The sequence below is a fragment of the Balaenoptera musculus genome, chromosome X, assembly GCF_009873245.2.
Source record: "Balaenoptera musculus isolate JJ_BM4_2016_0621 chromosome X, mBalMus1.pri.v3, whole genome shotgun sequence".
NCBI classification, from domain to species: domain Eukaryota; kingdom Metazoa; phylum Chordata; class Mammalia; order Artiodactyla; family Balaenopteridae; genus Balaenoptera; species Balaenoptera musculus.
This window is the reverse complement of record NC_045806.1, coordinates 60,837,095-60,857,840: the sequence shown is the minus strand read 5'-3', so window position 1 is coordinate 60,857,840 and position 20,746 is coordinate 60,837,095. Positions and strand designations below refer to the sequence as shown.

The 20,746-nt window shown below is 37.2% G+C and overlaps 1 protein-coding gene across 2 annotated transcripts in view; it reads left to right on the top strand.

Annotated features, from left to right (window-relative positions):
• The first annotated feature begins 11,172 nt into the window (after positions 1-11,172).
• The window catches only part of RLIM (ring finger protein, LIM domain interacting), a 31,620-nt gene continuing 22,046 nt past the window's right edge, over positions 11,173-20,746 (top strand). The window contains exon 1 of one of the 2 annotated variants that reach the window (XM_036839795.1): positions 11,173-11,394. The gene's annotated coding sequence lies outside the window, so the exon portion shown is untranslated. Of the gene's footprint in view, positions 11,395-13,067; positions 13,291-20,746 lie in introns of those variants that run through there. The other variant, XM_036839796.1, reaches the window with a different exon arrangement.

Here is a 20,746-nt window from a genome sequence, read left to right as displayed (position 1 = left end):
GGCAAGTACTTCCCTTTCCCAATATATGGCAAAAAGCCTGTAGAACTATAGCACTATTAAAAAAAGCCCTGTCACTTTTTTCTCATTACTGATGAGAAAGAAGTTGGCATATCTAAATATGCATGCCCACATAGGTACATAGGCTTATATGTATGCACATGCACGAATGCAGTTAGTCAACATTTATTGAATGCAGAACTCTATGTGGCAGGAAGTACCAGGGGAAATTTTTTAAAAATGCCTAATCTCTGCCCACATGATAGTTATAGTCTAATGGACAATTGAGATGCGCAGGAAGATGAGCAAAAATTGATTACTCTAGAGATAAAAACCACTTTCTCTTCCATAACATTTGCTTTTTTTTCCTTCTGAGTACAAAAGTAATACATGTTTCTTGCAAAAACTTTGGGAAATAATCACCTATAATGCCAGTACCCAGAAATATATGTATATATTTTAATACATATCCTTCCAGACTTGTTTTTCCTATGCTTATAAAATGTCTTTAAAGGCTACAAACGGTATGATTCGAACTATATTACATTCTAGAAAAGGAAAAACTGTGGAGATAATAACAGGATCGGTGGTTTCCAGAGGTTGAGGGAGAAGGATGGAGGGATGAATAGAGCACAGAGGAGTCAAAGAACAGAGAACTTTAGGGAGTGAAAACGCCTTGTATGATACTATAACAATGGATACATGTCATTATACATTTGTCCAAAACCACAGACTGTACAACATGAAGAGTGAACCCTAATGTAAACTATGGACTTTGGGTGATAATGATGTGTCAATGTCGGTTCATCAATTGTAATAACAAGGGTACCACTCTGGTGAGTGATGTTGATAGTGGGAAAGGCTAGCCATGTGTGCAGGCAGGGGGTAAAGGGGAAAGCTCTATATCTTCCTCTAATTTTGCTGTGAAACTAAAACTTCTCCAAAAAGCAAACTCTTTTTTAAAAAGTTGTTTTACAGAAACAGAATCACGGACATAGAGAACAGACTGGTGGTTGCCAAGGGGGAGAGGGTTGGGGGAGGGATGGAGGGGGAGTTTGGTGTTAGCAGATATAGGCTTTTATATATGGAATGGATAAGCAGCAAGGTCTTACTGTATGGCACAGAGAACTATGTTCAATATCCTATGATAAACCATAATGGAAAATATTTTTTTTAAAAGGAATGTATAGATATGTATAATTGAATCACTTTGCTGTACAGCAGTAATTAACACATTGTAAATCAACTATACTTCAATAAAAATATTGTTTTAAATGGCTTTAAAACAAAATTAGAATCATACTATGCATACAAAGTTATGAACTGTTTTTTCTTACCTGACAATATGCCACAAAGTTTTCCACATCAATAATATCTCATCATAAAGTATGCAATAATTTATTAACAAATATCATAATTCACAACAATGTGAATATACTTAACACTACTAAACTGTACACTTAAAAATGGTTAAGATGGTTAAAAATAACTTTCAAAACAAACCAAAAACTCCCTAATTATTGAAGAGAGGGTATTTTAATTTTTTGCTATTATAAATAATTCCATAATGAGGAATCTTTGAGTGTTATTTTTGTGCATGTGCATATCTCTGATACTTTCTATAGGTAAAATTCCTAGAATTGGGACTGCTAAGCTCCCAATTATGAGCAAGGGTATGAGCAAAAATAGAAATATCTTTACTGTTTTTCCTTATTTTAAAAATAATTTGTGCTTGTAAATTTTTTCAGAAAATGTCAAAAAAATGTAAAAGAAAATACAAAACGTACTTTTAACCCCACTATCCAGAGATTAAACACTATTAATATTTTGGTAACTATCCAGACTTTTTTTCTTATATACAAATATGTATATATTATTATACATATCTTAAAAGGAGCATACTGTATTTGGTAACCTGGAGTTTCATATCATAAATGTTTTTCCATACCAATAAATATAGGCAGGCATAATCATATTTCATTTCTTAAATACATTTCACTGAACAAGTGTACCGTAAGTTTTGTAAGCAATACCATATTTCTGAATATTTTGTTTCTAGTTTTGCATTATTAACAACATTTTCTGAGCACTTATGTGATTATTTCCTCAGGATAAATTTCTAAATGCAGAATTGCTAAGTAAAATATTTATAAGGTTTTTGGGATATAATGTCAAATTTTACTTCAGAAAGGATGGACCAATGTATACTTTCACTAATTACAGGAGTTTCATTTTTTTAGGAGTTTCATTTTTTATCTATAAAATGGTTTCATCCATACAGATGTTATTTTTGTACTTTTTTGTTCAAAGTTAATTAATTGTCTCAACGTCACTGATTAAAAAGTAATCTACCATTCAGTTGATTTGGAATTCCATCTTTATCAGATATTTACTTGGAATATTTGCATATCATTCAGGTTTTCTATTGCCCCCCTCCCAAAACTGGTATCTGGCACTACTTCTTTTAAATTCTCTTAAAATAATAATAATAATAATAATAATAATAATAAACGTCATTTGCTCCCAATTAAATTCTTCTTTAGGTACTCAAGTCTGCAGAATTAACCTTGTCTGTAGTAACTGCCTACAGTGTGGTTTAAAATGCCATCAAGCACTCCCACTTGAAAATATCTTCCCCACCAATCTGTTATGGCTCCCCCAAGAGACGTCTCTTTTGGTTATACCAAAGTTCCCAAACAGGTTGCACATTCAAATTACTTGGGGAGGTTTGTTTGTTTGTTTGTTTGTTTTTAAGTACAGATATCAGTCCTACTGGAATCAGACTCGCCAGGGCAGGCTCTGGCACCAGTGATTTCGAGGTTTGGCAATCATTGGATTCTAGCAAAAAGATAACAGTTATCTCAAGAAGGCAAGAGTTAAAACCCATATATATTATCTGGAGAGAATCTCTCCCAATCCTCCTCCTAAGCTGGAAATTGGTTTATTCAATTTGAGCTAATTATCACTTTGGAATAGGCCACCAAGGAGGCTTGAGCCCTAAGAGGAAAAGTACAGAACTGGCTTAATTTGGAAGGGAAGGAAGGAACATAATGCAGTAATAATATCTGGACAGCATTGGGTTCCAGGCTGGGAATACCAATCCATAAACAAAGTTTCTCTTCCTTATGTTTGTCAGCATGTTAAGTGTAATCAGCATGATCTTAGGTGATATTCAGGTGAACAGTCTCTATTTTACTAATTATGTATTGATTTTCCTCCATTTATGACAAGTGATACTGGTTTCCCATTTATAATAGTGATACAAAATATCCTTTTAAATAAACATATTTACGTTTTAAAAGGTGAGTCAATTTAAAGGAAAAAAAATCACTGATAGCAAGAGGATATAACAAACTTTTGAATATAATTAGAAATAACTGAAGTTGGCTAAACACTGACAATGAGATTCCTGGGGTAGATGCTTGGAAGTCTAGTTTGGGGAAGAATGCCAAAGGGACAACTAAAATGAGCTTTGTCTATCTGGCAGCTTTGCTCAGGGTTAGAGCTAATACCAACTACATTGGTGTCTCTTAGGTTCCTCACCTCATCTTGTGCTGTCTTTTACTACATTTATTCAACTGGCAGCATGAATCAGTCAAACTGTACAATTTCAACTTTACCCTAATGGAAAGTGACCTGTCCAGCTACACTGCTGCCTAAGTCTGATATTCCATTTAAGACTTTAGGCTTCTTGCTCAATCAAGTTCTGGACCAAAGAAGCAGGTGACCACTGCCCAGGCTTTCCGGAAGTCAGAGACTGCACCATTTCTGTAGGTATTTCCAAGGGCTTTTGTCCTGCCAAAACAAAACCAAAAACAAAAACAAAACAAGAAAACAAGGAATTAACCTAAGCCAAAGAAATAAGTCACTTTAGCTGATTTGCATAATGGGGGTGGGGGGGAGGGGAGAGAGAACTTTTATTTGAAAAGACCATGCCCATTCAAGATCTTTAGTATTGTAAGATATATAGAAATTTTGAGGAACAAAATTTCCAGCAAAGCCAGGTTTTCTATCTTTTCAATCATCTTTAAGAAAACATTTCTTAATGTATTATTCACTTGAGCCCTTGGTTTAGGAGCTTGGAGATCTGGATTGTTAGAAGCAGCATACAATTATAGTACAGGTCTCTCCATTATTTACTACTTGTGTGATCTCATGCAAAGTTTGGTTTTGCTGCTTTAAGCTTCATTTTCCTCGACTATAAAATGTTCATAACATCTCTCAAGGTTTTTTTGGTAAAAGTTAAATGAGATAATGTGCATTATGTTCTTGGCACATACTAGGGACACAATGGAGGGTAACTATTAGTATCGTTTTCTTTTAAATTTTATTTATTTATTTATTTTTAGCTGCGTTGGGTCTTCATTGCTGCGCGACAGCTTTTCTCTAGTTGCAGCGAGCGGGGGCTACTCTTCGTTGCAGTGCATGGGCTTCTCATTGCGGTGGCTTCTCTTGTTGCAGAGCACAGGCCCTAGGCGCATGGGCTTCAGTAGTTGTGGCACGTGGGCTCAGTAGTTGTGGCACGTGGGCTCAGTAGTTGTGGCTCACAGGCTCTAGAACACAGGCTCAGTAGTTGTGGCGCATGGGCTTAGTTGCTCCGCGGCGTGTGGGATCTTCCCGGACCAGGGCTCGAACCCCTGTCCCCTGAATTGGCAGGAGGATTCTTAACCACTGCGCCACCAGGGAAGCCCTATTAGTATCATTTTAACTAAAGTCCATCATCCAAACATTTCTCTGCAGATAACCCGCATCTGAATCTTGTAGAGAGTTTATTTAAAACGAATATTCCTGAGTTCTACCCTAAGATGTCTGAATCAGATTCTTAGGATGAAGCCTAGGAATCTATATTTTAAGTAAATGCCCCTCCCATCTCTCCTTCTGGGTTTGAGATATAAAGGCTTTGTGAGGAAAAAAGTCTGCACTTGGTTTTTTATTTCTCGGTGAGTCTGTGGGGAGAAGAGGTCTTTTGGAAGTTGGCACTTTTCAAAGTGCTGAGAAGGACAGACCTTTCTATGAAGAGACTAAGAAAGCAGAGGTGTGCGTTAGTATTGAGTGCGCAGTCCCAGAGGGCTCGATGGGAAGTGTTGAGAGAGTGCAAAACAGTGCAGATCATGACGGAAGTGGATTTACAGCTGACCTCTATGGAAATGAGAGTTTAGATGGGTGCGGGACCAGATGAGCTTGAAGCTTTCATGACAACTGAAGAGGATGGAGATAAGAAGCAGGGACAGAGTCATCCTCTCTCTAAACAGAAACTTGGTATAAAGTTGTTTGATGCCAGAGAAAGTGCATAGTCAACTGAATCTATTTTAAACATTTTATTATTCACAGTTTATATAAATGACAAAGTATTTATTAAAATAGATTAATAATTGGAGATAAGATGGGTGTTTCTTCTCTAAATCCAAGTCTTCTGTCTTCTCCTTGGTATACTGCACTTAATTTGTTACAGGAAGATCACTTTCTGGTTGTTTTTGGCGTGAGTTGAAAAACTGCCCTGTGCTTTCTAAACCAGAGCATCTGAAACCTTCATGTTTGGATACATAAGGTGCTTGATACTGCTTCCTTAAGCAGTCATTTTTATATCTCCCATATATCTCCCAAAAGCATAGAATGGAAAGAGAGATATTTCATTGCTGCTGTAATAGCTGGAAAAAAAGACATGACAGTGAATCTACTGAGTTCCCCTACTACTAATGTAATTAACCAGGCATCAGTACATACTTTATTTCTACTATGTTTGGATATTTGCAACATAATACTTCTTATTTCTAGAGTATATTTTACTGGAGGAGAACAACCCCAGTTAATTAACTTACAGGGCATTTGTGGGAGGAATGATATACATCACTATATACATTTTCAAAAAGATGAACTGAGTTCTAGAGCAACTAGGTCTTCAATAACAATGCTAGTATAAACATGGCATTGTGCTGCTAGGAATGAAAGCAATTGTAATCTTTTCTACTAATCTAAGGTAAATATACAAGATGTTCTTAAGGCTTTTAGGTTAAAAATATCTTCCACAGATGGTAAGGAATAAAAGGGATTTACTCTTATGCTTTGTGTGCTTCACTCCCTAATCTTTCATTTATTTTTTTTAGCACCTTTATTGGAGTATAATTGCTTTACAGTGTTGTGTTAGTTTCTGATGTATAACAAAGTGAATCAGTTATATGCATATGTATATCCTCCTTATCCCACCCCTCTAGGTGGTTGCAGATCACCGAGCTGATCTCCCTGTGCCATGCAGCTGTTTTCCACTAGCTATCTATTTTACATTTGGTAGTGTATATATGTCAGTGCTACTCTCTCACTTCGTCCCAGCTTACCCTTCCCCCTCTCCGTGTCCTCAAGTCCATTCTCTATGTCTGTGTCTTTATTCCTGTCCTGCCCCTAGGTTCATCAGAACCATTTTTTTTTAAGATTCCATATATACGTGTTAGCATACGGTATTTGTTTTTCTCTTTCTGACTTACTTCACTTTGTATGACAGACTCTAGGTCCATCCACCTCACTACGAATAACTAATTTCGTTTCTTTTTATGGCTGACCTCAAACATTTTATAAATATAAACTTGTGGCTGACTTCCTAAAAAGTGTTGCCTGGGCCCCTACAATGGAACCAACACATCAGCTTTAGCTTCCACATATCTCACAAAATGACTGTAGATGAAATTACATCCTCAGGATGCCTCCCTTCTAGACTGTGAACTTCCTCAGGACAGAGACTATATCTTTTATATCTGTAACCCCAAGACCTAGCACAGTGCCACGGTACACAATAAATATTGTTGAATGAATGACAACTGAATGAATAAAGGAATGAATGGATTACTGATTACCTTTCAGTTGTCTCTTCTCATCCTGCTATCCCCTTCCTCAGGGCAAACTGAAGAAAACATTTAAAATCCATTCATATCTTGAATATTATTATGAACTCCTAAAGGAATGACCTTAAACAAAATGGAAGTGCTAAGAGGCAGATACTGGTTTTCTAGTTAATTGATTTTGATCAGTAATTCTTATGTAAAAAATTTTAATAAAGACATTAGAGGCAGCATCTAGACTAAATAAATATATATTTGGGTGGTGTCACTTTTTAAAAACAAAACCAGTTTAATTTCTTAAAGATAAAGGAATTTGGACCCTTAAAATAGTAAATAAATCCACCATAAAGAAAATGCAGTCACAAACACATAGCAGCCATAAAGATCTTTAAAAAAACAAACAAACAAAACCTTCATCAGATCATTTTTAAATGATTCCTTTTTAAACCTCCCATTGCTTTTAGGATAAGATTCAAAATCTCTAATTTGAACTATAAGCTAACTCATTGATTCATTCCTGAAATATTGATGAGTGTCTATTAGTATTTTAGGCTTGGAAAATACAGTGGTGAAGCACGGGGGCAAAGCCTCACTTCCCACAAAACTTTACACTGGGAGCGGGCCAGTGGGAAGACTGACAGACTATAAACATAGAAATACAATCAATAGACATCGCAAACAAATAGACAAGATAAATTCCAATGTGATGAGTGCTATGAAGAAAATAAAATAGAATGATTTTCTAGAGAAAATGAGCTACTCTTTCAGTTTCCCAGGCTCCATTTTCTCACCCCAGGAAATCTGTGCAGGTTATTCCCTCAGGGCTCCTCCCTTATCTTCCTTCTTTCCCTAACCATCATTCTTCCTTCAGTTCAAGTCTCAGCTAAAAATGGCAACTCTATGGGTTAAATATTCCTTTTATATACCCGTCCCAATGTACCAATATGTTGTCTCCTTTGTAATATTCATTACATTTACGAGTATTTGGTCAATGTCTGTCTTGCCACAAGGGCAGGGTCTTCTTGTCTGTGGTCTACTGATCTATTCCCAGCCACCAGCTGGGAAATAAAGTAGATGATCAATCTACAGTAGATGATCATCATATAATAGGTGATCAATACATTTTGTTGAGTAAATGAACAGAAGGAAAATTAGAAAATTCTTTTATTATTTTCCTGTTAAGGAAGGGATAAAAATATGTGAACATCACACATATGTAAAAAGCACATGGGAGAGAAATGCAATTAGGCTGAGGAGAAACTCAATGAGAATTATTCAGTGGGTTGCTTCCCTGGGTTCTAGGGTGGCACTGAATGCCATCATGGGATAAACTGTTTTGAGAAGTCATATCCTAGGTGTTGGAAGTAAGCAGCCCCTTGGTTATAAAAGAGCATGGAAGAGTACATGGGAGGGAGAGAGAGAGAGAGAGAGAGAGAAGAAAGAAGGGAGGCAGAGGGGGAGGGAGGAAGGAAGGAAGGGAGGAAGGAAGAAGGAAGAGTAGACTTGTTGAAGCGTGGAAGGAATAAGCAGATGGGGAGATGCTCTTTCTTTTTATTTTCAGACTCAGACAGACTTTTCTTTTAAAATAAAAATGGCCCCTCCTCCCAATACCAAGAAATACATGCATATTGTAAATATTCAAGACAATACAGAAAGAGGTAAAGAATTAAAAATGACTAATAATCCTTTCACATTTTATTTGCATGTATATTCATTTAGACTTTTTTCCTATGTATATTTACACATATCTTTTTAATATAAAAATAGAATAATACATGCTATTTTATAAATTGTCTTTTTATTTAAAAACATATTTCCAGATCTAGCTACTCATTTCTAATGGCTATGTAGGAGTCCATTATGTGGATGCACTGTATTTAACTAATTATTGTTGAATGTTCTTTTTTCTGATTTTTCAGTATTTCAATATTATACACCTATGATTAACATCTTTGTACATTTATTACGTATATTTTTGAAAACTTGTCCATTTATTTTCCTTAAAATAAATTTGTTTGTGGACTTGTTGGTCAAACAATATGGATATTTAGGCTTTTGATACGTGTTGCCAAATTACCTAAAAAAGGTTATATCAGTTTGTACCAGTAGCATATAAGTGTGCCCATTTCATAGTATCTTCATCAACACTTAATATTATAAAACTTTTAATCTTTGACATTCTGATAGGAAAAAAAGAGATATCACTGTTTTTGTTTTTATTTCTCATTATGAGTGAGGTTGATTACTCTGATTAATATTATCATATACTTATCAGCCAAATATTTTCTCCTTCTTTGAATTGTCTATTCATGCCCCTTGCCCGTTTTTTAATTGGGGTATTTATCTTTAAAAAAAATTTATAATAGCACTTTATAGACTACAGATCTTCCTCAATTTACGATGGGGTTACATCCCAAGAAATCCATCTTAAGTTGAAAATATCCTAAGTGGAAAATGCATTTAATACACATAACATACCAAACATCATAGTTTAGCCTAGCCTACCTTAAACATGCTCAGAAGACTTAAATTAGCCTACAGTTGAGCAAAATCATCTAACACAAAGCCTATTTTATAATAAAGTGATGAATATCTCATGTAATTTATTGAATACTGTACTGAAATACAGAATGGTTGTGTGGGTACAGAATTGCTATCAGTGTCTGGGTTGTTTACCCTCATGATGTGGCAGTTGTATTTAACAGTAATTCCTTTTATGGACTTTGTGTCATGTTTAGAAAGTCCTTCCACCTCCCCAAGGCTATGGACATATTCACTTACATTTTCCACTTCTTTTATGATTTTATATTTTACATTAAGCCACGTTTGCCTCAAGAATATGTCAAGGAGTGGCTAATGTTATTGCCATAATCTCAATATCAGGCTTCATAGCAATTGCAGGCCACTGAAGAACTCATTTTACACATTCTAGGTAAAAGTTCTAGTATATGACATGTAATATAAGACAAAAGCTGAGTAGAGACACAATACCAAACTCATATTCCCATACTGTCAAAAATGACAATATCAAGCCTGTTGGAACGTTGAGCAGGGAAGTATGAAGGATATTGTTGTAACTGCTTGGAGTGAAATATATTTCTGGCTGATGAAATGGCCGTCATGCCGAGGCCGGCACTCTCTCAAAAAATATTTGAGGGCCTACTATGAGCTCGCTGCGGATATAACAGTGAACAAAACAAAAAGGTTTACTGTTCTTAAGGGGGTGGGGTAAACAAATAAATAATATATTTTCAGATGAAGTGCTCTAAAGAAAATTAAGCAGGTAAGGGGACGGGTAAATTGTTATTTCAGATAGGGTGGTTAGGGAAGTGTTCTCTGGGGAGGTGACATTGAGAAAAGGTAAAGTTGTAGAGGTGGGAACAAGTTTAGTTCGCTGGAATAATACTAAGAAAGCCAGTGTAGCTGGAGTGTTACCTGAAAACACAGAAAACAGAAAAATGGGGGGAAAAAAACAGGGACACACCCTAAAACCGTGGTTGTTTTTCTTTCACTGTGAAAACGGGAGTTGGATGCTGGGTAGCTCATTCTCTACCTTCCTTCACGCATTACCATCTAAGAAAGGCCTTCCTTAACCACCCTTAAATTCCAACCTTATCAGATTTTCCCACCGTTTTACAGTCACCGCCCTCTTCCAAGGATTTCAGAATTACCATCTCAGAGAGGCCACCTCTGACCACTCTTTTTAAAACTGCAATTCCCGTTTGCCCCCACCGGGCGTTCTCCCGCCCACCTCCCCCCGTTTTATTTTTCTCCCTAGCATTTATCATCAACTGTATATATGTTATACATATATATACACATATATATATAGTAATTATTGTCCCTCCCCCAAGTAGAATATAAAGACCCATGAGAACTGGGATTTTGGTCTGCTTTAATTTCCGCTGTATCCCCAACATCTATAATAGTGCTTGACACTACAGCTGGCGCTCGATAAATGTCGAATAAAGGTAGGATGCTGTATTAACCGGTCCGGACTAATTGTGTGAATCGACGTCAGGTTAGACTAGTATCGCATTTCTCACTCTGAAAAGGGCTTCCAGCAGTCAGACGGTGACGTCCTCCACCTTTCAAAACGGGAAAGCCAACGTTCCCACAATTCTCAGAACGCGAAATTTCTCGCCACAATTCAAAATGGCGGAGGAGGGTGGGGCCTGTCACATGGTGGGCGTCACAGCGGTTTTCCTTTTCCAGGCCGCGGCCCGCCTTGCCGCGTCGTCAGCCGGCAGCCTTCTCCTCCCACCGAGCCTTTTCGAGGAGTCGCCTGGGATTGGCTACTCGGCTGGGAGTCGGGCTGCGGGGCCCGGACGCGGCATCATCACTTCCTGTTGTGCGCAAGCGTTTCCTGTCGCTGCTTGGTAACAATGGGGAAGATAATGGCTGCCTGAGCAACGTCTGCGAGCAGGCGCTGGGCTAGAGGCGGGTCTCAACCAGCGACTCATCGGAGGCGGGCTTGAGAGCGGCGGTAGGGGAGGCGCGCAGGAGCCCCGGCGGCGGCGGCGGCGGCGGCCGGACCGACCGAGTCGGATCCCGACACTAAAACCGAGTAAGTGAAGCCTTGGGAATCCTCTGAGAAATGGATGGAGAGCGAGAGGAAGACAGCGGAGCCGCGGTTACTGCGTTCTCTCAAAATGGCCTGAGTGGCGCATCGTGGCGGAGGCTCAGCGCCGCCTCCGGACCCCAGGCGCAGGTTGCTGCGGGGGGCTCCGTGGCGTAGTCGCCGCTGCCATTTTAGTTGGCTGTATGGCCGACAGGCTCTTTGAAGAAGGGGAAGGAGGTGGAAAGTACTTCCTCTCCGTGGTCGCTCGAGCCGCGGCCGGGGCCCTCCAGAACCTTAAGAATTTTGGGGAGGCGATTTTCGAGTGTTGGCTTCAGGCGTGAGAATCTTTTATCGTCTCAGGTTTCTCTCTCCTCGGTTCTCTGGAGACTTCCCTCGCGTCCTCCTCCCCCCCTCCCTTTTACATGGCGGGCTTGGGTTTAGGAAATGGGGGAAAAATCAGGCTGCTCTAAGTTAGATGCTGAGAACTCGTGGGCCTTTATATTTCCCAGGATTTGCAAAACCCCATTTTGAGCCCTTCTGCAGGGCACTATCAATTAGGCGCCCCCTGGGGCCACGATGACATCTTCCCTGAGGATCTGAGGCAAATGTGGTTTACTCCCTTGCTCGAATAACCCTGGCATATCCTTTGGCAGATATCACTGCAAGGATCCCCCCAAAAGGGAGGGAAAGCCGTTGCGTGTTTGTTGTTTTTCCCTGGGTGAGGGTGGGAATTGGGCCAAATGATTTTGAAGTTAATTTCCGTTCAATCCGTGAGCAACCCAACCCCTCCCCCCTCAAAAAAATGCCTAAGGGTCTCGGCTTCTGCGGGCGGTACCTGCCACGTACGCCATAGCTTTAGTAACTAGTATTAACCGGTTGGGCTTCTGCTTCCTGAATACTCAGTCCCTTTTTCCCTTATGCTGATTAATTTCAAGATGGAGGAGACAGCCACGTTCCTTCCCTAGACAGTTTCACCATACTTATTCCACAGGTTAGTCCGGGATTCTGAGGACTAGCAGGCTTGTTATTTAGGTCATTCTTTAGTTTTGGGGCAAGAGGAAGCATTTATATCAGGTTGTCATCCACTGTTTGCAAGGCCCCAGAATAATTTTTTGCTGGAAATAAGGAACCCGCATTTCCTGAATCAGAATTAACTGCAGTGGCTTTGGATAATTGAAGGGAGGAAGAAATAGACATACTATTACTAATCATTTTTTTGATTCTTCTCCTTATTAAAGACAGAATACTTATATCACCTCGTCAGGTACATTATGTCCGTCCTGGATGATCTGAGAGCAGGCAGGCACGGTTATCACTCCCCCAAAATCGGTTTTCTAAGTTGTAAAGATAAAGTACCCAGGAAGACCAATCTAAATATTTTTTAGTTGGATTTTAGGATACTCTTACTGAAAAAATGTTTTTCTTTAGCCTAAGATGTCCTGATGATCTTTCATACTTTAGTTACTGCCTTAGGCTAGTGTAATGTGCCAAATAAGTTTTTTGGAAGTAACTGAGAATCTGAAAATAATTACTGGTCTGATGAGAAAAGGCCTATTTTAAGTAACTTTATATTAAAAGGTAGATTGGCTCTCGGCCTTTAAAGGCTATCTTATATACAACATATAAGATTCCTGGTTCCCTCTGACCTTCTCAGTCTCCCCAGATATCCTAATACTAATGTTGAGTTACGTTGGGTTGTGGTGAGTGTGTGTGTGTGTGTGTATGTGTGTGTATCTGTATCTAAAATATATAGGATATTATTTTTTTAGGATGTGTCTGATTCAAAGAAAATGTCTATCTTATAAAAGAGGAAGAATAATGGATTCTTTTTTTTCTAGAGCAGAGTGTGAAGAAAACTAAAATCCAGTTTATTGTATTACAATACTATGTCATAACAGTCAGGTAATTTATTTTTTGTTGCGTCTCCTGATGATTTATGTGTAGAATGCATGTTTAAAAATATTTATTCTGTTTTGCAGGCCCTGTAATTGGATGGGCTTATTTGATATGTTAGTTGGTCTTGGGCATTCTTAATGATCAGAATGGGTGTTTTTCACTGGGAATTCAAAAGGTAGTGTTCCTGAGTAGCTGGAACCTCATTAGTGCTGTATCTGTCAATTTTTTTCCTTTAAAAAATAACGTTTGAAATTTACCAGTACCTGTATGGAACAGAAAAAACAATACAGAAATTTGCTGCCTTAAATTACTGTTGGAATGAGATGGGTATAAATAAATAGTGTTTAAATGTTTATTGAATAACAAAATGAATTATCAGTAGACTGTATTACAGGAATATAATCTCATTATTTTGTGTGACATTCGATTTTTTTCCTTCAAGGTCCAAAAAGTCATAAATGATATATAATACTGTAATTGGTATTAACTCCTTTCATCATCATTGTTAAGGTAGCCACATAATTTATTGCCCTAGCCAGGATGCTTTTAAGAGCAAAAGGGACATTATTAATAATGCATCCAGGTGCAAACCTGCATTGTCCCAGGCAAACTGCGATGGGTAGTTAGCCTAAATTCATAACTAATTTGTATTGAATACTATGTGCTAGGTCCTGTGCTTCACATGCATCATTTTGTACTCCTTACAGCAAAGCTTCATGAGGATGTTACCTATTTTACAGAGGTAACTGAGACTCAAAGGAGAGATTAGGTAATTTGTCCTCAATTACATAGCTAGTAAGTGGTAGAGCCCCCATTTTAACTCAGGTCTGTCTGATGCCAAAGTCACTAAACTTTTATGTCTTTAGACTTAATTGCTATCTAATAAGATTGGAAATGCAAAGAAAATGAAAGATTGTAATTTTTAGAATCTATAGGTTATTTGCATCAAAAGCTTTTGTTAAAGGAAATTTGCTTTATGAAGCACGTGAGACTTATTTAGCAATTACACCCTCTTTTGGTCTGTCAAGGTTCCTGTTTCAGCTGTTACTGCTTGTGATAAAGTTTGATAAACTTAATTTAAAATCAGAAATGGCTTTAAGAAATAGCTTAATAATGAAGTCATATCTAGAAATGTAAGGCTGGTTGGATATATTCTTTCAGGTTAGTGAACATGTAGTGAGGCCTTAAATAATACAGTAGATCAAATGAGACCTCTGCATTTATGGAATTATAATGTGTATATTACTTTTCCCAAAGCTCTAGCGGATTGGGAAATAGAGTAAACCACTCACCAACCTCCTGTTCCCTTGATTTACCGTAAAGTAGATAACAAATTAGAAAGTAAAAAGTCCTCTGTCAAACCCAGACCAATCAGGTGCTAGAATTTTGGGCCACTGACTAGGACTGGGAGATGTTTTTTTTTTGTAAGTCTAATTCCTTAACATTTCTGTATAACACAGACATTTCCAAAACTTGTGGCCCATTGATTTTAAAAAGTATCCAGCTTACATGATCCTTTGACATTTTGATACCCAGTGTAAGAAAGCAATAACACTTCTGTGCCTATTTTTTCTTCGTTATTTTTTTTTCCAACCTGGAATGTGGAAGTTTCCCAGATAATCAGACAGTTCATTTTAGATGTAAAATTCTTGACAATCTTGAACAATTTGGGAATATATTTGTGAACTTGTGGTTTTGCTCTTGAAATATATACTTGATATTTTTGCTGTAGATATTCTTGTAGTTTAGTGCTTCAACCCAAGGTTTTAATTTCATTAGTCATAATATCACCGACATATGTGGGAGACAAATATCTGTAGACAGTGCACGGTATGTATGTAGATTTGTGGACCTCTTGCAATAATTTCACTACTACAGGTTGGGCTGCTATTACAGCGTTTGCATGGTGATGAACATGATACTTTCTGTGGGGGAGAGGAGATATTTGTGTTCAGTGTTTTCAGTTTTTTCTGGAATGAAAAATGGTCTCTTTCCTCCTGTTCTTCACTTGAGTGTATGAAGAAAGGATTTAACTCTTAATTACAATTTTCATTTTTTATTGACCAAAGTTCCTGTTAGTGTCAATTACATCTAAGGTGACCATATAATTTATCCAAACTGGGACGCTTAGGCGTGAATGAGGGCCATATTAATAATTGTTACAGGAAAACAGTTGTAGACTGCTACTCTTCTGGATAAACCGGGGATATATGGTCACCTTTGTCACCATTTCTGTGTAGGAGCACTGGTTCAGGGATCACAGTTGTCAGTGTGTTTGGTTCTGTAACACAATATTGTTTTCCTCAAACAATATAGCAGTCATTTGTATTTGTGTAGGTAATATTTTCTTTTTTGGTCAAGTGATTTTAATTTTAAAAATTGACTTCACTCTTTTAAATAGTTCATTTTTGGTGGAAAACTTATTTCTTAAAAAATAGTACTTTACCAATTAACACCAAAATTGCCAGTAATCAGTGACTTTTACATTAATAACTTAAAAATAAACACATGAATCTTTTGGGTTTTTGAGTCATTTTTTGACTTCTTGAAAATAATGAGAAGTCAGAATTGAGTTAGTGTGAATAAGACCAAATTCTAATTTAGTGGCATAGCTTGATAATGAAAGAGCATGAACTGGGTTGAACTGGGTAATTGAAGATTAAATTCACTGTCTAAAGTACTTGAGTGAATTGAAATGCCATTATAATGGTTTCTTTTTTTAACTAACTTGATCCTGTGAATTGGCAGCATTTGGCTTGGTCTCCATCCTTTGATTTGTTGACATTCTTAATATTCTTTCGGTTTAACTGTTTTAGAGGGTTGTTGTAAGTCAGAATTGTTGGTGAGCTGCAGACTTCCTGCCAAGAGATTAGACACATGCTGAATCCTTTTTTTCCTGCTGTCCTTTTCAAGTGGTAAGGATAGAAGACTATAAACCAGGCTAAGCTAACATTGCCATGCAGATATTTTATAAGCCCATTTTGCTCTAGTAGTATCAGCAGTGGTGGAGGCCTTAGTAGCATCCTCTGATAGGCCAGTAATGGAAATGATCAACAAATTGTTTGTGTGGTGAGAGGTACCGTGCAATAAGTAAAGGCAGTGAAACGTAAACCCTGCCCTGTTTTTTAAAGAGGAATGCTTTGTATTTCTTTAAAAAAAATAAGATAGTCATAAAAAGAGATAGAAGTGTATGAGTGAAATAGCAGTAAGAAAAGCACAGCTTCTAAGCTTACATCCTGGTTATTCATGTTGTTTCTTAAGCTTTATTTTTCTGACTTAGTATTGTAATGTGATGCAGGTTATATCTTATTCATAGTCACAGATTCATAGAATTGGAAAGGTATCTTGTAGATAGCTTAATCCAGTACTCTAATATTGATGGAGATCCTGAGACACAAAAGGTTAAATAAATTGGCCAAATTTACACAGTTAGTTACTGTTACAGCCAACACTAGAACCTAGTATCCTCTCTTTTTCCATTTTCACAGAGCTGAATTCCACCCTGCTACTCATAGAATAAAAAAGCTATCTGGTAATCAACCTTTGATTTGTCTGCTACAAATGCTGTAAAATTTTAATGAAACATTCTATATAGGAAGAATTCCCAACACTTTTGTATATAACTACATATACGATGGTATTTTATTTTCATGACCTCAAATTCAGCAGTTCTGTGTGATTTGACCTTTTTTTGTTTTTAACTATATTATTTTTCATTTTGGTGATGGTATTATTGAGCTGACATTTTTGTTATTCACAAGGCTTGCATGTCATTAATTCTCATCTACTCTATGAGGTTCTTAATGAAGAAGCTCTGTTGCAAACAGAATAATGTTTGCCCTTCTCTTTTCAGCATGACACATTTTTACATTGGTACATATGATTTTTTTTAATTGGCATGTTGTGCTTTAGAACACTATCGAGTTTTGGAGCTTGTATGAACACATCCAAAAGGTGACGATGCTCAAGGTATAATACTTTAGTAGTTGGTTGATATTAGGTTACCTTGATTCCTCCCTCCCACCATACCTTTTTGTTTTTAAAAAGAGGTTATTTCTTCCAGACTTAATAGATGTGGCTTATTTTAAAACTGATATTCACACAAGCATTTGAATTTCAGAATTCAGTTTTTTAAGTGTTGTTTTGTTGACCATATATTTTAGTGCCTTAAATCTTCTTAATTGATGCAGTATGTCCATTGAATATAGTATGCGTGTGCTTATACTTAGCACCAGGTCTTCTGACCCATTAGTACTGAACAGTATGTTTTAAGTAACTTTTTGCCTTAACATTATAACAAAATTACATTTTTTAAAGATAGGCGTACATGGATTAGGAGAATTAAATGAAATACTTTTAGCAGTGGTTAGAAACATAGTAATCTGCATAACTTATATTAATATATGATAATGCCTATAGGAGAATTGGAGATCTCTAAAAATGCTTTAAAATTCTCAAGGTGAATAAAATCTGCTTTAAACTCCCTAGTTACAGAATAAATCTCAGGTTTGGTTTTCTTGCTGGCTTTTCCTCCCCGGAATTAAATTTACCTGACACAGTCATACATTTATTGACCAAATGAGTAGTTTTTGAAATGACTGGGCAAATTTTCTAATTTGGCTGCTTGTGTTCCAGGAATGGATTTGGATATATTGGCACACAGTACTCTGAAAGAAATAAGGTTAATAAAATATGTTATTTATCTGAGGGGCAACTCTATTTAAAACAAAAATACTAAAAGTTGACTTATTTAAAAATAAGTCCTGCTGGGTTCAGACTGCTTATAAAAGGTGTTTTGTCATTTTGGAAGTTTTCATACCGGAAATGAACATGGTCTAAAAAGCTCATAGTGAGGTTGAATACATTGGGCATGCCTATTGGGACTGAAGGAATGTATTTATTTAAAGTATATAGTCTTGGCATATATTGGGAGGCAGTTGTCCATTTAGTGAAAAGTTGACTGGATTTGGAATCAGGAGGCCTGGATTTAATTACTGGCTCTTTCCACTTAGTAAGCACATGGCCTTTGGTAAATCACTTCCTCTGTGCTTCTGTTTTTTATCTGTAAAATAGATTTGGTGATTCCTGCTTCATAGGATTGTTGTAAGGCTTCAATGAAATATAGGTGAAAGGGCTGTATGAATAGGGTGGTAGGTATTGCTTATAACTAGGAAAAGACCTAAGTGATTTAAGAACAATTACACATTTGTTCTCTTAATTGTTTTATTGGTAAGCTTTCCCTAGAAATATTTAAGTTTAAAAATGGCTGTGGCTTCCCTGGTGGCGCAGTGGTTGAGAATCTGCCTGCCAATGCAGGGGACACGGGTTTGAGCCCTGGTCTGGGAAGATCCCACATGCCGTGGAGCAACTAGGCCCGTGAGCCACAATTACTGAGCCTGCGCGTCTGGAGCCTGTGCTCCGCAACAAGAGAGTCCGCAATAGTGAGAGGCCCGCGCACCGCGATGAAGAGTGGACTTGCCGCAACTAGAGAAAACCCTGGCACAGAAATGAAGACCCAACACAGCCATAAATAAATAAATAAATAATTTTTTAAAAAAATGGGTGATGCTAACTGTATACTCAATCCAAAATTTCTGACTTGTGCACATGAATATTATAACTGAGTATAAGGTAACTAAATAAAAAGATTTAAAATCTTCTCTTTTATGATGATAGAAGGAGCTTGAGGGAGGGGGACGGTGGGGATTCTTTTTTTCTCTTACGTAAGTTAAACTGGAAGTGTACCACAATGTTTTTCACCACAGAGTAGAGTCTAGAGACCCATTTTATTAACATAATTCTTCACTGATCTTTTCACACCAGAATGGAGAGAGATCTGTATTTCATCATTTGGACTGCAGTCTCCTGACATCTTTGGCACACTTTAACCTTTAAAATGTTAGTTTTCACTTACCAAACAATAGTGACATTACATCTGTCAGGGGCTGAACTGAACTTGTGGTTTAGAATTATTACATTTTTTTCATTTTTATACCACTTAGGTAGTGAAGGGACTGCTTAAAATGAGACCAGGTTCATTTGGGTGTATGTTAGTAAGATGATTTTACAAGGCATTTGAGGGCATTGCTTACATTCAGGATTTCCTTTTCTTTGAAGATGTATTGATAATTACTTCTAGTCCAGGGGACCTCGGCAGGTGTTACAGCCGTAACTCACCACTTAAATGTCCATACAGGGTAGAGATGTCTTGCCAGTGCTGGAATCTCTTGACCACCACTCCCAACCTAGGGGAAATGCAGAATGAGGCAGAAAGAATGAAGGCTTTGGGCAAAAGGGGAGCAAATTGGCTTTTTCTCTCCCTGTGCCCTAATCAACTACAAGAAACAAACTGCATTTTAAATGGAAACCTTTACCTTAGCAAAAACATTGTGTTCTGTTTAATGAAGCCTTGCCAGTTTGGTTGCAGTTTTGAAATAAATGAGTGCGTTGCAGGGATGCCATGTGGGAAAAATATTTTCCTTTATTTTCTCTGGTGTAGGCAGGGGGAAAGGAGAGCAGCGTGTTATTATGGAAGTAATAGTAATTTGGATTTGTTCACGTGTTGCTTTGTGAGTGTCTCGTTGTTAAAATTTCGAATTAAAAAGTGAAACCAAAGTAAAAATCCCTCTTGAATAGAATAAAGCAACCTTTAAACTCATCAGGTGGGAGCTATTTAGGATTTAACAGTCTCTAAAATCACAGTGTTGGGAGGGTTTTGAATGGAGGTATGATTTTTTTGTCTCTAGTTTCCATGTAGGAAATGTTAGAAATTCTAGAATGTCAAGAGTGAACTTGAAGATTGGTGAGTGTAGGAAAGAATCATCTATCCCATGTGTTTTTGTAGAGTATTCATTATTATTTTTGAAAAATGTAAAGGAGATGCATAAATAGTGGGTTTATAGAGCATAAACTATACATTGAGAACACTTTAAAGCTCTTTCCATATGTGGGGTTTCTCTGTCTTACAAACAGATTCTTTAAAGCTGCACTGCCCAATATGGTAACCTCTAAGCACATGTGGCTACTGGACACTTGAAATGTCACTAATTAACTGGAACTGAACTTTTAAGTTGCTTTAATTTTAATTAAGCTAAATAAAAAACTGAAGCAGTGTAAAATTTTTCCATTAAACACAACTTTGTTGTTTCATTAGGACTACATTTCACTTTAATGAAGATTTAGCATCCAACTTGAGATGTGCTGTAAGTGTAAATTACACACCAGATTTCTGAGACTTAGAATTTAAGAAAAGAATATAAAACATCTCACTAATTTTTATATTGATAACATGTTGAAATGATGATATTTTGGTTATGTTGGGTAAATAAGATATTAATAAAATTAATATTTCAAAAATATAAAAGACCATGTAAGGCAGGAAGTGACACTAGTGGTACAGACAAATGCTGTGTGCAGAGATGGATGAAAAAATTGATAGCTGAGATAGTAATAGCTTCTTAGG